Source organism: Mustela nivalis (assembly GCF_964662115.1).
Source record: "Mustela nivalis genome assembly, chromosome: 15".
NCBI classification, from domain to species: domain Eukaryota; kingdom Metazoa; phylum Chordata; class Mammalia; order Carnivora; family Mustelidae; genus Mustela; species Mustela nivalis.
In genome coordinates this window covers 70255319-70270610 of record NC_139034.1, presented here as the reverse complement: position 1 = coordinate 70270610, position 15292 = coordinate 70255319, and the positions used below count along the sequence as shown (strand labels likewise).

The 15292-nt window shown below is 34.5% G+C and overlaps 1 long non-coding RNA gene across 7 annotated transcripts in view; it reads left to right on the top strand.

Annotated features, from left to right (window-relative positions):
* The window catches only part of LOC309849172, an 895871-nt gene that overhangs the window by 97399 nt on the left and 783180 nt on the right, over positions 1–15292 (top strand). For 2 of the 7 annotated variants that reach the window (XR_014303542.1, XR_014303543.1), the window contains 3 exons: positions 8649–8811; positions 9809–9889; positions 10551–10719. The exons of 3 other annotated variants lie outside the window; for them this stretch is intronic. This is a non-coding gene — a long non-coding RNA (uncharacterized lncRNA). Of the gene's footprint in view, positions 1–7363; positions 7829–8645; positions 8812–9808; positions 9890–10550; positions 10720–15292 lie in introns of those variants that run through there. 2 more of the 7 variants (XR_014303544.1, XR_014303545.1) reach the window with 2 other exon arrangements.

Genomic DNA, 15292 nt, shown 5'->3' with positions numbered 1-15292 from the left:
AAAGAACCACTTCACATCTTGATGAAGACATCATTAGGTATTAAAGTTAAGAAGATCTTGATGACATCTCATTCCTACTTTTTAAAACCATTTTGTTTTTCTTTTATCTTTTTTCTATTATAATGCATTTATTTTTAATATAACATTACATTTCTGTCTACATATGATGATATTTTACATAGGAAACTAATTCTCTGTGCTCTCTTATTTTCATATTTTCCTTTATTTTTAAGTTATGATTAATATACTCTAAAGTTTATAATTTTTGGCATATATCTCTGCAAGATTTAACAAGATTTGTTGTAGAATCACTACTGTAATCAAGATATAGAAAAGTTCAATCAGTACCAAAAATTCTTCTTTGGCTCTTTGTTGTTAATTTCTTCTGCTTACTCTTAAACCTAGAAATTACTTACCTACTTTCAGTACTTCTTTTTGACCTCATACAGAATGTCATGTAATCAGAATCATACAGCCTGTAGCTGGCTTCTCCCTCTTCTTCTCCCTGTGCTTATGCTCTATCTCTTTCTCTATCAAATAAATAAATAAAATCTTTTAAAAAATCAGTCAAAAAATTCACAAAATAAAAGGATGTAAAATATGATACCATATATCTAAAATGTGGGGGGTGGGGTGAGATAAGTGTAAAGAATGGGTTCAAATTTAAATGATCATCAACTTAACATAGACTGCTATATGCAGAAGATGTTATATACAAACCTAATGGTAACCACAAATCAAAAGCCAGTAATGGATATACAAAAAATAGAGAAAGTAATGCAACTGTGTCACCCAAAAAAGCCAAGAGAGCAGGAGACAAGAGACAAGAGAGCAGGAGAAAAAAGGAACAGAAAAGAACTACAAAAGAGCTATAAAACAACTATAAAACAAGTAACAGAATGGCAATAAATGCATACCTACTAATAATTACTTTGAATGCAAATGGACTAAATGCTCTTTTCAAAAGACATAGGGTGATGGAATGGATAAAACAAAACAGAACAAAAACAAAAACAAAACCCAAGACACATCTATATGCTGCTTACAAGAGATTCAGTTAAAAAATGGATTAATGACCTAAATTTGAGACCCAAAACCATAAAAATCCTAGGAGAGAGCACAGATAGTAATTTCTCTGACATTGGCCATAGCGATACTTTTTCTGGATAGGTCTCCTGAGGCAAGGGTAACAAAATAAAAAATAAACTATTGAGAGTACATCAAAATAAAAAACTTCTGCACAAAGAAGAAAACAGCCAAGAAAAGTGAAAGAAAACCTACTGAATGGGAGAAGATCTTTGCAAATGATATAGCTGACATATCTGATAAAAGGTTAGTATGCAAAATACATAAATAACTTATAAGACTCAATGTCAAAGATGCAATAATTCAGTTAAAAATGAGCAGAAGGCGTGAATAAACATTTCTCCAAGGGGACATAGATATGGCCAACTGACACATGAAAATACAGTCAGCATCACTCATCATCAGGGAAATGCAAATCAAGACTACAATGAGATATACCCTCACACCTGTCAGAATGACTAAAATAGAAAACACAAGAAACAACATGTTTTGGCAAGGATGTGGAGAAAAAGGAAGCCTTGTGCACTTTTGGTGGGAATGTAAACTTTTGCAACCACTGTGGGAAACAGAATGGAGGCTCCTCAAAAAATTAAATATATACCATTTAATCCAATAATTCTACTACAGGTATTTTCCCAAAAAATATGAAAACACTAAATCAAATAGATATCTGTACCCCTATGCTTATTGCAGCATTATTTGCAGTAGCCAAATTATGGACACAGCTCAAGTGTCCACGGATAGATGAATGGGTAAAGAAAAAGTGGGGTATTCAGGCCTTAAAAAGAATGATATCTTGCCACTTACAACATAGATGTATCTAGAGAGTGTAATGCTGTGAAGTCAGTCAGAGAAAGACAAATGCAACAGAGAAAGACAAATGCTGTGAAATTTAAGAAACAAAACAAATGAACAAAGAAAAAAGACAAACCAAAAATAGATTATCTTCTGTAGAAAAGAAAGTTATGGTTACAAGGGGAGGGGGGTTGGGGTGGGAGGAGGATGGGTGAAATAGGTGAAGGGAATTAAGAGTATTCTTATCATGATGAGCACAAAGTATATCTAGAATTGTTGAATCACTATATTGTGCACCTGAAACTAATATAATACTGTATGTTAACTATACTGGAATTAAAGAAAGAAAGAAAGAAAGAAAGAAAGAAAGAAAGAAAGAAAGAAAGAAAGAAAGAAAGAAAGAAAGAAAAGAAAAGAAGAAAGAAAAAAACCTGTACTGCATTGAATTGCCTTTGAATTTCTGTCAGAAATTAATTGTTCTTACATATATGGGTGTATTTTGGACCTCCTATTCTGTTCCATTGATTTATATGCCTACTTTGCTGCCAATATCATGTTGTCTTGATTATTATGGATTTGTGGTGTGTCTTTCATTCTTTTCTCAGAATTATTTGACTTAGCTAGTTCTTTTACTTTTTCATATAAATTATTAAACCAACATTCATTTCTGCCAAAATCTTGGAATGATTTTGCTTTGCGTTTGCTTAGACCTTATGCCTTTTCTGGGAGAATTTGCATTTTTTTTTGAATTTGCATCTTTATATATTGTATCTCCCCAGTCCTTAAACATGATACATCTTTCTGTCTCTTCAGGCCTTCTTTGTTTTTGTTTTTTGTTTTTGTTTTTGTTTTTTTCTTTTTTCTTATCAGTGTTTAGTAGTTTCTGCATGCAGTTCTTACATATATTTTATAGATGAATATCTAATATTTCATTTTTTTTTGGTGCTATTACAAATGGTCTTATTTTTAAAGCTGAATTTCCTATTATCCATTACTAGTATTTAGGAATATAATTGCATGTTTACATTCATATTGTATTGATATTGACCTTGCATCCTACAACTTTGCTAAACTCATTAGTTCTATTAGCTTTTCTGTAGGTACTTAGAAATTCTGTATGTAGACAATCATGTGGTTTCCAAATAGAGTCAGTTTTATTGCTTTCCTTCCAATCTTAATTGTTTATTTCTGTTTCTTGTTGTATTATTGCCTTAACTCAGTTAGTTTCGTTCATGCACTGATAATCACTTCGCTAAAAAGGACCCCCTGAAGATCTCTGGAGTTCTCATCCTGTGCATGTCTTTCCTCTCTGGTGCCCTGTCCTGTAGGTTGTAGTTGTCTTGGCTTCATCTAACCCTCAACTCAAGGATATCCTGGTTCTGTCTATGACACTGTTCTCTGTTTCCCCCAGGTATTAAGTTTGGCGCTTTCATGTTTCCCATGTCTTAGGGATCATTGCTCTGCTGCCTATTTAATTTATTTTTTGAACTTTTTGGTTATTTAAGGATAGATGGTAAATATGATATCTGTTACTCCATCTTGGGTGGAAGCAGAATTTCCCACCTCTTTTTGTATTCTTGATATTGAATATGACCAAATAAGTTGAAAATGGCAATGATAAAAGTAATTCACCTTCATATTTGTTACATGCCAGAAATGTCAAGGAATTTCTGTAAGAATACATACAGTACTATACTGAAGGAAAAGGATAAAAACCTAACTCAAAACTTACTTCTGTGAGAAAATAGCATGATGTAGTAATTAGGAGAAAAAAAAAAAGATAAATGAAGGACCTGGTTTTAATTTGGGTTCTCTCAAAAGCAGTCCCTGAAGTATAAGCTTCAGAGCATTTTGAAGGGCTTAGCATTCTTCATTAAATTTTAGAGAAAATTTTGAGGCAGAAGAATTGAGAGACACTGTGTAGGGTACTTGAGCTGGGATATGGGATAGAGTTTCAAAGCTCTTTACTACAGTGCTGCTCAAATTTTAGTGATTTGAAGGGTTATGACATAAGACATAAAAGGAATTTGCTACAAATCTAAATCTCATCTACTGTTACAAATAATCCAGGGTAGACAAAGGTCAAACAGAAAATAGGCCACTTGTAACTGCTTTTGGCCTTCCAGATTAATTATTACAGCCACTTAACCTTGTGCTTGGGAGATCTAAGGACAAAGGTGAGCAAACCAACAGGAAAACGAGTTTTAGACTTTACCAGTTATTCTTCAATGACATTGAAAGTCAGAGCACTGGGGACTAGACCAAACAGGACCACATTTTCTTCCTGGAATGGAACTGGGGTCAAACACAAACAAGAAACAGAATGCTTTCATGGTGCACAGCATTTGCCAAACAAAGAAAGAGAAACATCAAATAACCAACAACTGAACAGAAATCAAGTTCTATTTACATCAACAAATGAAAAGAGGCAGTGGTGTTAAAATTAGAAAATTTCAAGGAGTAAGGTTTTTTCTAATAATTCTATATGACTTAGTTATTTTTCATGTGCTGGGTATATATGCATTGTGAATTTGTATTCTAATGAGCAATATAGGCTACATACACACACACTCACAAATAGCTATTTTAACTTAACTATAAAACATAAATTTCAACATGGAAATGTAAAGGGTGTAATATAAAGCAATAATATTAAATTTATGAGTCTCAATTTCTAGACTACATTAGAAAATAAAATTAGGAAGAATATATAATAAGAAATAAAATAGTGAATTCAACATAGTTGACAGAGAAGAATAATTAATAAAATATATAACATATGAATCTCAAAATTAAATTTGCTGATTTTAAAAACCCAGGATTGAGAAATTAAAAGGATGATTAAATGTATATACATAGTTCCTGCATTAAAAGCAACGCAAGAAAGATTAACATACATAAGTAGAAGCAGAAAAGTAAAACATTATGTGAACATATAGGGATCTTTTTTATTAATAAGTTAAATTTCAGCTTGTGAAATTGGCAGTCATAACTCATTCTGAACCAAAGAATTTAGCATTAAAGCATGTAAATAACAATTGTCAAAAATAAAGGAGAGATGAAAGAAACAAAACATAATCATAGACATTAGCAACCAGTCTACCTCTGCAACCTGTCAAATAATTAAGAATTATTTATATAATCACAAATACAAAGTACCTATAATCATAAATACATCATAAATACTAAGATACATAGTACATATGATCAAATAATGACAGACAACTATTTTTCTATGCTTTCCATGTGTAAATAAAGTTTTGAGTAGGAAAGAAAATCTATCATTTGGCTGTAGATTATAATTCTCTCATTATCATATTTTATCAGAGGAAATTTAGTCTTCCTTGTATATTCTACATGACAAGATCAACTTTTTTTGGGAAGCATCTTTGACCTTAAATATAGTATTATAGCTGAAAACCCATATATACAGAGCTCAAGACAGTTATTTGCAGCATGGAAATAGCGAAGACAAGTTGTATGATAAGAAGAGTCAGTATTTTGATCCTGAGTCTTCCTAATGTTAAACAAAGGGAAAATATGATTTTTTAAAAAGCTAATATTTAGAAGTTTATGAATGACCAACTACTCCTTATATGTATTATGCATTACACATTTAGTCCTCTCTGCAACTGTAAGAGATAAGTATAATATCATTCCTATTTTACAGATGAAGAAATTGATGCTTGAAAAGATTTATTTCATATGGCCAATTTCATATAGCTAGCAAAGGACAGCAGTAGACTTTAAACCCAGGCTCAGGACCCTTGGCATACACTCATAACGAATCTGCTGACATTAACAATTCTCATTTAAATAATGCAATTTAAGAAAAAAGAGTCAAAATAAATTTATATAAGTGTCAGTTCCATACATTAGCCAATCCAAATACAGAAAATTATTATTTCTGCTGTATTTTTTGGAGGAAGTTATTGATTTTGGCTTTTAATTTTAAGAGGTTTGGTTGATTTTCAAGGTTGTTTTTCATTAAGTCCATAATAAAATATATTGAGATATATCTGCCTTTGAAATAATGTCTGTGCTTAGTGGCAATTTCCTTTTATTTTGCTATTAACCAAAATAAGATCTCTTGCATCTCATTGCCTCTTCTGAATCTGGCTGATGCTCTGGTTTCCCAAATATCTACTGTTCAATGGGAATGAATCACTAACTATTTGTGACCACACTAACTTATTACTAACATATTATTGCATACCCAATAATTGTGGGTCTGAATTAATACTCCTTTATATCTCTTTGTGGAATAGTTCATGTACTGCAAATTTGTTCTACCTAAGATTCATTGAAGACTCTAAAAAGAAGCAGTATATTTTATTTATTTATTTTTAAAGATTTATTTATTTGAGAGAGAGAGAGATACTAAATCTATACTAAATACTAAATCACCTTCTCTCACCTTCTCACACATATACAGTGTGTGTGAGAAGGTGAGAGAAGGTGAGAGTAAATTCTCAAGTAGACTCCCCATTGAGTGTGAACCCCAATGGGGCTGGATCCCAGGACCCTGAGATCATGACCTGAACCAAAATAGTCAGCTGCTCAGCCAACTAAGCCACCTAGGTGCCCCAGAAGAAGCATATTTTTAAAAACCAGACAGGAAATGAATATTTACACTCAACAATATTTTCCAAAGTGGTGTCAATTCTGTCCCTGCCCAGGTTTTTAATCAGAATAAGGCAGACAATTTCAATGAGTGTTAAAGCAATATAAGGTTTGCTGAAGACTAATGGAAACTGGGTGTGACTTTCTTCTTGCAATTTAAGGACTTTTTATCTTTATGAGTAAGATCCCGTGATCATATGGACATCAGTTTCTTTCGTTATTTTATGATTATTTGTGCATCTCAATAAGGAGGAATGGTGTCAACGGTTACAATTTTTGTTGAATTGAGAATCCCTGAAAGATTACTTCATCAAACTTCAGATATTAGATCACAATAATTAGATCATTTTTATGATGCCTTCTCCAAAAAGACACACTGACCCTCTGGAATAATGTAAACAAAACTTTCTTGATCTTCCATAGCTAGACCAAGTCCTTTTCCCATTCACTCTGTACCATGGCCCCACATTTGACCTCTTTCTTGTGGATTTAATGTCACTGATGGACTATTGGTTGTCTTACCTGATTCAAACAACTTTGGCAAAAGTTATATATTGGGAAGAGCTCAGGCTGGTCATCCCAGCAGACAGTCTTAGCTCTGTCAACTAAAATTAATTTCTCTAACAAGTTAATAGGTGATTGCATTTAGATTGGGGTGATTACTTGAAATGTGGTTCATAAATAAAGAATTCCCCCACCTCAGAAAATAATCAGAGAATTCTCATGGTTAATTTTCTGTTATTTAAAATCTTATTTTAGTATCCTATAACATCATAGAACATTTTGTCACATTTGAGTTTTAGAAATATTTCTCCATCCTTAAAGAGTTGTACTCATTTTTTGTGTTGCCTGCTGACAGTTTTCAAGTCCATCACTCTGCTAGCCCTTTGGACCCCACAGCTGGGAAAACTGCTAAGAAAGCCTGGACACTTCTTTTGGTGCAAGCAAGAAGTTGAAACTATGCAAGCCATGGTCCCATAAGAGGAAATACTCTCTCTGACCCCACCCAAGAATAAAATCCAAATCCAGTCACCTCTTCTCTCTCTCTCTCAAACCATTTCAGATATACTTGAAGGCCTTTTCTGCCCCCTCCAGAAAGCCTTATTAGTTAAATAAGGAAGCTTACCGTCATCATGTATGTTTGGCATTATCGGTCTTGACATTTGAACCACATTTTCAATGGACTTTCATCCCATCTCTCTATCCCACATCCCTTTCCATCTGGAAGGAAGGACACTTTGGCAAAGAGTCTGCCATCCCACTCTGATAGTTGTCTCAGAGCTATCCCCCGCTGTATGTTTGCTTATACAATAAAAATTGGCTTTTACTAAATGTAATTCACTTCATTAAATAATATCTCCCTAAACTGTTTTTATTTCTCTTACTAGGGCATATACTATGAAATTCCTGGTCATATATTTATAATTGTTTAACTTTTTATTTGTATGTAAATCCAGAAACTTGTGTGTAGATCAATAGCCAGAATGAAAGGACTTAGAGCTAGGAGAAATCATTTTCTATGGTTTATTATCCAACACCAATTGGTACCTGTGCTCCTAATGACAGCCAAAGTCATCCAACAGTAGCTTTCTCTCACTGTATTTACATCTTCAGTTCTTAATCATTCAGTCTGGCTTTTGCTCATGGTACTCCCTGATTTTACCCTCACTGTCCCCACCGTTCTGTGGTAATTTCCCCACATGTGAATGTGGTTCCTTTTCTGCTCGACTCAACTCTTCCTCCTTTAGCCCATCCTTGTTGCCCTTGTGACTCCTGATTATTCTATGCCTAGTTTTCTATAACAATGTCCTCAAAACTGGCACTAGAAGCCCTTCTTACTGCTTCTCTAGCTTCCTTTACTTCATCTGCTGAAGAACATACCACCGTCTATTGCTACGACCTATTCAATGTTCTGAATCCCACCAGATCTGAGTACTCGGTAGCCTGGGATGATGTACAATTTCTTCAAAGAGATGTTTTTTGAAACTAGGACAGTGACAGTCAATAAATAAACATTGAATTAGTGAAGCATCAAACTTCATGAAACATTAGTCATCAAATTAATTGCTTAAACAAATGGATCTAGAAAGAATGTGATTAATTAATGTTTGATAATTTCACCATTTATCCCTCTTCATCAGCAGAAGTGGCAGTGGAGTTTTCTCCCAGACTGGAAGAGAAATTCTTGAAATTGGTGGCCTGTCAAAGAGAAGATAGTGATTGGCTTCCAGGATCAAGCTGTCCATTATTTTTTCATCATAGGACAAATAACAACCTGTCTGCCAGCTTCTTATCCCTGTCCTAAAAGTAAGCATATTAATTGTGTTCCCAATCCCAATGTAATACAAACATATGTCCAATTCTTTCATTTGTGGGCAAAGCTGACACAAACAGGAAGCCCTTTCCAGTAATGTTAATGAATTGACTTAGCCCTTCATTCCTAAAAATGAATAGTCATCCTAGGATCATAAGATATTCAAAGATCAATAGTAGCATGAACATTTAGAAGGACTGAAAGAAAGAAAAAAAAGGAAATTTCAGAAGAAAAAATGTTTTTTAATAATCTCAGGAAGAAAAATACCACTTGCAGAAGAGAAAAGAAGAACAATTTCAAGAGCATTCATTTATGCTCATCAATTTTATAGTTAGGTAAAATTCAATAAATATTGATCATTAAGAATAAATAAGTTATCATTGTAAATTGGAGGGAGAGAGAGAACCATGTATGAAAACAGGAGACAACCATACATAGAGAACCTTGGAAAATCCTGCTTCTTATAGCAAAACTATTGGCTGTTTTCCATTAGAGTTTTTCTGTCAGCTAGGAAAGGTAGAGCCTATAAACCTGGCATTAGTTTTCCCAAATATACTACTACAAATTCTGAATGATTCCAATCCCCTAAAATAATTTATATTGCATGTAACAGAAGAATTGACAAAAGCATGAGATATTCTTCTACAAATTGTGTATATGTCTCTGAGAAATAAGTCATGCTTGTTGTTTCTTAATATTTCTATTGGAAAGTAGACAGAGCCTAAATATCATTCTTTTGGAGAGTAGACAAACTTAGGTATCATCAACCCAAGTGAAAGGGAGGACAATTACACTTTCTTTTGTTGAAAAAAAATCACCTTATGTTAACAAGTCAGATAGTAAATAATTTTAGTCTTCATGTATATGATGAGCAGGAGGTAACTTTGCATGATCTTTGCAAATATCTTTTGACAATGTTGAACTTTATCTGGTTTCTAGTCCTGAGAAAGTGAGATGGTTAAGAAATGTGTGTGCTCATTTGCATTTCAGGAAATGGTTAACCACAAAGGACCAGAAGTCTCCCCTCACTCCCTGCACATTCTGAGATAACACCCACTTCCGTTCTTCCAGGTGACTATCCTAAAACTCCTTGATGGTTCCCTTGTTTACCTCTCTTAAGCCCTAGTGATCCTTTTTTCCTTAGACATATTCCTCGTAAATGAACATTCTCCCTATTGAAGTGGACTGAGTGAAAGCATCTCCTTAACTGTCCTGTGCTTTCTATATATAATGTATAAGGGAAAGTTGTTTCCCTTAATAGGAAGGCCAACAATTAGGTAAATTCCTTTGTTTCTATGATCAGGTCTTGTGTGAAGTAGGGCAGTGAAAAATTCCAACTTTTGATGTAACAGGAATGTGACATAGATGGATAGTCAGGAAAATAATACAAAAGGATTAGGTTCCATACAAAAGAATTCCTTGTTCAGGCGATGCTCTGAAACAAAAGTCAACAACTCCCAACCTCCCCTATGAGTTCAAGCTGAGGAACCTATGAATCCGTCTGTGTGAGACCCAGAACAGACAACTGAGGTTCCTAAAGGGGATTTTAACACCACATTAATTACTAGCAATCCATCATAAGAAAAAAAAAAAAGATAAAAATCTGAATCTCCAGATTATTTTCCTTTAGGATCAGGGGTGGGAAAATAGAGTGTTAATAGCTTGGTTCCTCCTTAAACGGAGGTTTAGTTTTGTTCATAATGCTTAAATATATTGGTATCCTTTCTTTAAGTGTCAAGAATGAAGACTTGTGGGTACCTGAGAGGCTCAGTTGGTTAAGTGTCTTCCTTCAGCTCAGGTCATGATCCCAGAATCCTGGGATCCAGTCCCGCATCCAGCTCCCTACTCAGTGGGGAGTCTGCTTTTCCCTCTCCTTCTGCTGCCCCCTGATTATGTACTCTCTCTCCCTCAAATAAATAAAATATTTTTAAAAAAAGAAGACTTGTGAATTCATTTGGACCTTGAGGGTATCTAAACAGGATTTTGGTATATATATTTTTAATTTATCCAACTAACCAAAAGTTATAACAAAACATTTTACAAATAAGCAAATTAGACATTGGAAAAAATTAGGTCAAATATTGTTTTTTAACTTAATATTTTAAATAAATCTGAACAGTTTATGTGTAAACATAATAATCTGAGTTTTTAGCAATTAGATGGTAGGCCTAAATCAAATAAATAGAAAAAGAGTTCTCAAAGTAAGAAGAAATATAGTGGATAGTAAGAGGAAACATGGAAGTTTGAAAGAATCTGAAAACTGTAAATCATCCTAATAATAGAGATTATCTCATGTAATTGAATAAATTATACTTTTGGAAAAATCTAAAAGCATGAAAATCAAAGAAAGCAAAATTACTTCAGACTAAAAATTATTAAGTGTCAAGAGCAATTCAAAAAGATGAATCTATCCTGTATATCTCTAAATAGCTTGAATGTTCGTTATCTGAAGCATTGTCTCTTTCTATTTCTTCAAAGCAGATAGAATAATTAAACCACTTAGAACTTTTGCTCTCTGGTATGCTTGATTTTCAAATTCAGAATTTTTGAAAAAGGGAAAGATGGATAAAGATACAAGCATTTGCAAATCTACACACTTTCTAGGGATATCTACTGACTTTAATTGATAATATTGCACTTGAAAACATTTAAACAGCATACTTCAGCTCCAGTTAGAGAATAATATGCATTGATAGAAACATCATAGCATCGTAGGAAGCTTGGAACAGCACTGACTTACACCTGAAGCAGCAATCTCCAACTGCCTAGACAATGCATTATTATTTAAAAAGGAAGGAGTTCTGTTGCATCTTGCAATGTGGGTTCCTAGGATGGCTACGACCATGAAGCTGTGCTCATAAATGAATGCACACTGCATATATGTGTGGCTTATAGATGCAGCCTCATTAAATATCAGTCACACCTGTTTACACAGTTCTTCAAATAGAACCTGTCAGCATCTGGAGAGAAAATATGTCATACAGTACTGATAAAACAGAGACTGTTACTTAAGCATTGCTTAATCTAAGAAGGTTTTTACTTCCAAAGGATAATGTGGCTCTTCTCTAGCTGATTGTCATAAATCAACTTATTGCCCTTCTCTGTAAGAACATTTTAACACTGTGTTCCAAGCAGCAAGCTAGTCCTCCCGGTGCATGAAGGCAAGTCAGGAGAAGTACAGCTTCCCAGGAGAATTCAAGGAAGATAACCAGGTATCAAAGTAAAAATTGCACAGGTCCATGCTAAACAGGTGAAGACTCTTCAAGACTATTGCAATAAGGAAAAGAATAGGAAATGGACTCCTTGAATTGGAGGGTTAGAGAGTTTTTAATAGCTGAGGTGGAGGTAGTGATGGAGTCCTAGTCTCCCATAGTCCAGTCACAGACCTCTGTTTGCTAATTGGCTTTACGCAAAGGAAAAGTAAATTCTGCTATCTTTATGACCAGAGGTAGTTTTACAACTTGGAGCAAGGTACCCACTGAAGATAGGCTCCTACTTTCCCAAGAAACAGAACAAGGGATATTATGACATGGGTCATTTCTCAACAAAATTATCTTTTTTCTGTCTTTGCAATTTCACCGTATGAATCAGAGGTTACTCCTTTCCCCGCGTACAAAAATCTTCCCTGCTTCTCTTAGAACTTCTTCCCACACTTTTGTTATCGTTTCTTATAATGTCAACGCTATGGTCTAAGGGTTTATGTCCTCCTAAAGTTCATATGTTGAAATCCTGACTCCAAGAGTGGTGGTATTAATAGTGGGGCTCTTGAGAAAAGATTAGATCTTGAGGGTGGAGTCCAAATGCATGGGATTGATGCACTTATAAAAGAGAAACTACAAAGCTCTCTACTGCCTTCAACCATATAAGAATACAAAAAAAAAAGTCTATGACCCAGAAGAGGGCCCTCGCCTGACCATTCCAATGCCATGATTTCAGACTTCCAGTCCCTAGAACAGTTAGAAATAAATTTCTGTTGTTTGTAATCCACCCAGTGTGTGGTGTTTTGTTTTAGCTGTGCAAAGAGACCAAGACAGTCAGTGGTGATATACAACCTACACTTCCTTAGCTCTGACTGAGCTATGATTCTTTCTTACTAATATGATATAAAAACCTGCAGCTCAAAAGTGAGCTAGGAAGAAAATACTGCAGAGGTGTGGAGGTTTAGACCACAGCTTGAAACCTAAACTATACATAGTAAGAGCTATTTAGGAGTTGCTTTAATAAACCAATTTTGTGCTACCTTGATCTGCATAGGAAGATTCATTAATCTGTAACTGGGACAGGTCATATCTTTCATACTACAGCAGGAAGCATAATGAACTGGGTAAAGAGATATTGGAATTTGAGGACATACTATTTCGTAAGTATTAGCACATATATACTTCGTTTTTGTACTGAGTTCACTCTGGTACAAATGTGCTTTAATGTTAATTCAGCAAACCAAAAGAGAAGCACTCTATCATACATATTATTTTGTTCTCAAGCCATGCACACACACACACATACACACACACACACACAGCACAGTCACTCACACAGGCACATACATATGCAGAAAACTTATATTGAATATCTCATAGGTGCCATAATTGCTTTCCTTTTTTATCAAATTCTTGCTTATATACATCAAAAAAAAACACATTTAATGTGTAAATTCTTTGAGTTTTGACAAAAGCAGCACCTTGTAACCTGTACTTCTTCCAAGATAAAAGACATTTTCATCACTCAGAAAGTCCTCTCAAGCCCGTTTTCAGTCACTACGCTCCTAGAGAGGCAACCTCTATGCAAATCTCTATCACCACAGATTGGATTAGTGTTGCTTGCTTCAGAAATGCATGTAAACGAAATCATGCACTTTGTACTCTTATGGGTCTGGCTTTTTACCCTCAATATAATGTTTTTGAGTTTTAACAATGCTGTTTAATAGTAGTTTGTACAGATATATTCTGAAATTGTTTGTCTATTCTCCTGTTTTTGGTAATTCTCCTGTTAAGGATTATCTCTAGTTTATAACTATTGTAAATGAAACTGCTGTGAATACTTTCATGAGTTTTTGGGTAAAGCTTTTACTTCCTTTGGGTTTATATTTGTGTAAAGAATGGTTTAATTGTAGAATAGGTGTTTGTTTATAAGAAATTGCACGAAGTTTTCAGCAGTGGTCATGCTATTGTACAAATCTGCCAACAATGTGTGAGTTTTTGATGTCCCACAACCTTACCAATATTGGGTGCGTTTAATATATTTTTTTGTTTTTTTTTTTGTTTAATATTTTTAAATTTAGCCATTCTATTGTTTAAATTTAATTAATTTAATTTTTTCAGAGTTCCAAAATTCATTGCTTATGCACCACACCTAGTGCTCCATGCAATACGTGCCCTCCATAATACCTACCATCAGGGTCATTCCACCCATCACCCACCTCCCCTCCAAAATCCTGTTTGTTTTTCAGGGTCCATAGCTATCTCCCCCTCCGATTTTCCCCCATTCACTTCTCATTTCCATCTCCCTATGTCTTCCGTGTTATCCCTTATGTTTCATAAGTGAAACTCTGATAATTTACTCTCTCTGCTTGACTTATTTCACTCAGCATGATCTCTTCCAGTCCTGTCTATGTTGATACAAAAGTTGGGTATTCATCCTTTCTGATGGAGGCATAATACTCCGCTATATATATGGACCATATCTTCTTTATCTATTCATCCATTGAAGGACATCTTGGTTCTTTCCACAGTTTGATGACTGTAGCCATTGCTACTATGAACATTGGAGTAGAGATAGCCCTTCTTTTTAATACATCTGTATCATTGGGGTAAATACCCAATAGTGTAATTGCAAGGTCATAGGGTAGTTCTATTTTTAATTTCTTAAGGAATCTCCACACTGTTTTCCAAAGTGGCTGCACCAACTTGTATTCCCACCAACAGTGTAAGAGGGTTCCTCTTTCTCCACATCCTCTCCAACACTTGTTTTTACTGTCTTGTTGATTTTGGTCATTCTTACTGGTGTAAGGTGGTATCTTAATGTGGGTTTGATTTGAATCTCCCTGATGGCTAATGATGATGAACATTTTTTCATGCGTCTGTTAGCCATTTGTATGTCTTCTTTGGAGAAGTGTCTGTTCATGTCTTCTGCCCATTTTTTGACATGATTATCTGTTTTGTGTGTGTTGAATTTGAGGAGTTCTTTATAGATTTTGGATGTCACTCTTTGTCTGTAGTGTCATTTGTGAATATATTCTCCCATTCTGTGGGTTGCCTCTTTGTTTTGTTGACTGTTTCCTTTGCTGTGCAGAAGCTTTTGATCTAAATGAAGTCCCAAAAGTTTATTTTTGCTTTTGTTTCCTTTGCCTTTGGAGACGTGTCTTGAAAGAAGTTGCTGTGGCTGATGTCAAAGAGGTTACTGCCTATGTTCTCCTCTAGGCTTTTGATAGATTCCTTCCTCATGTTGAGGTCTTTTATACAAATTAAGCCAACC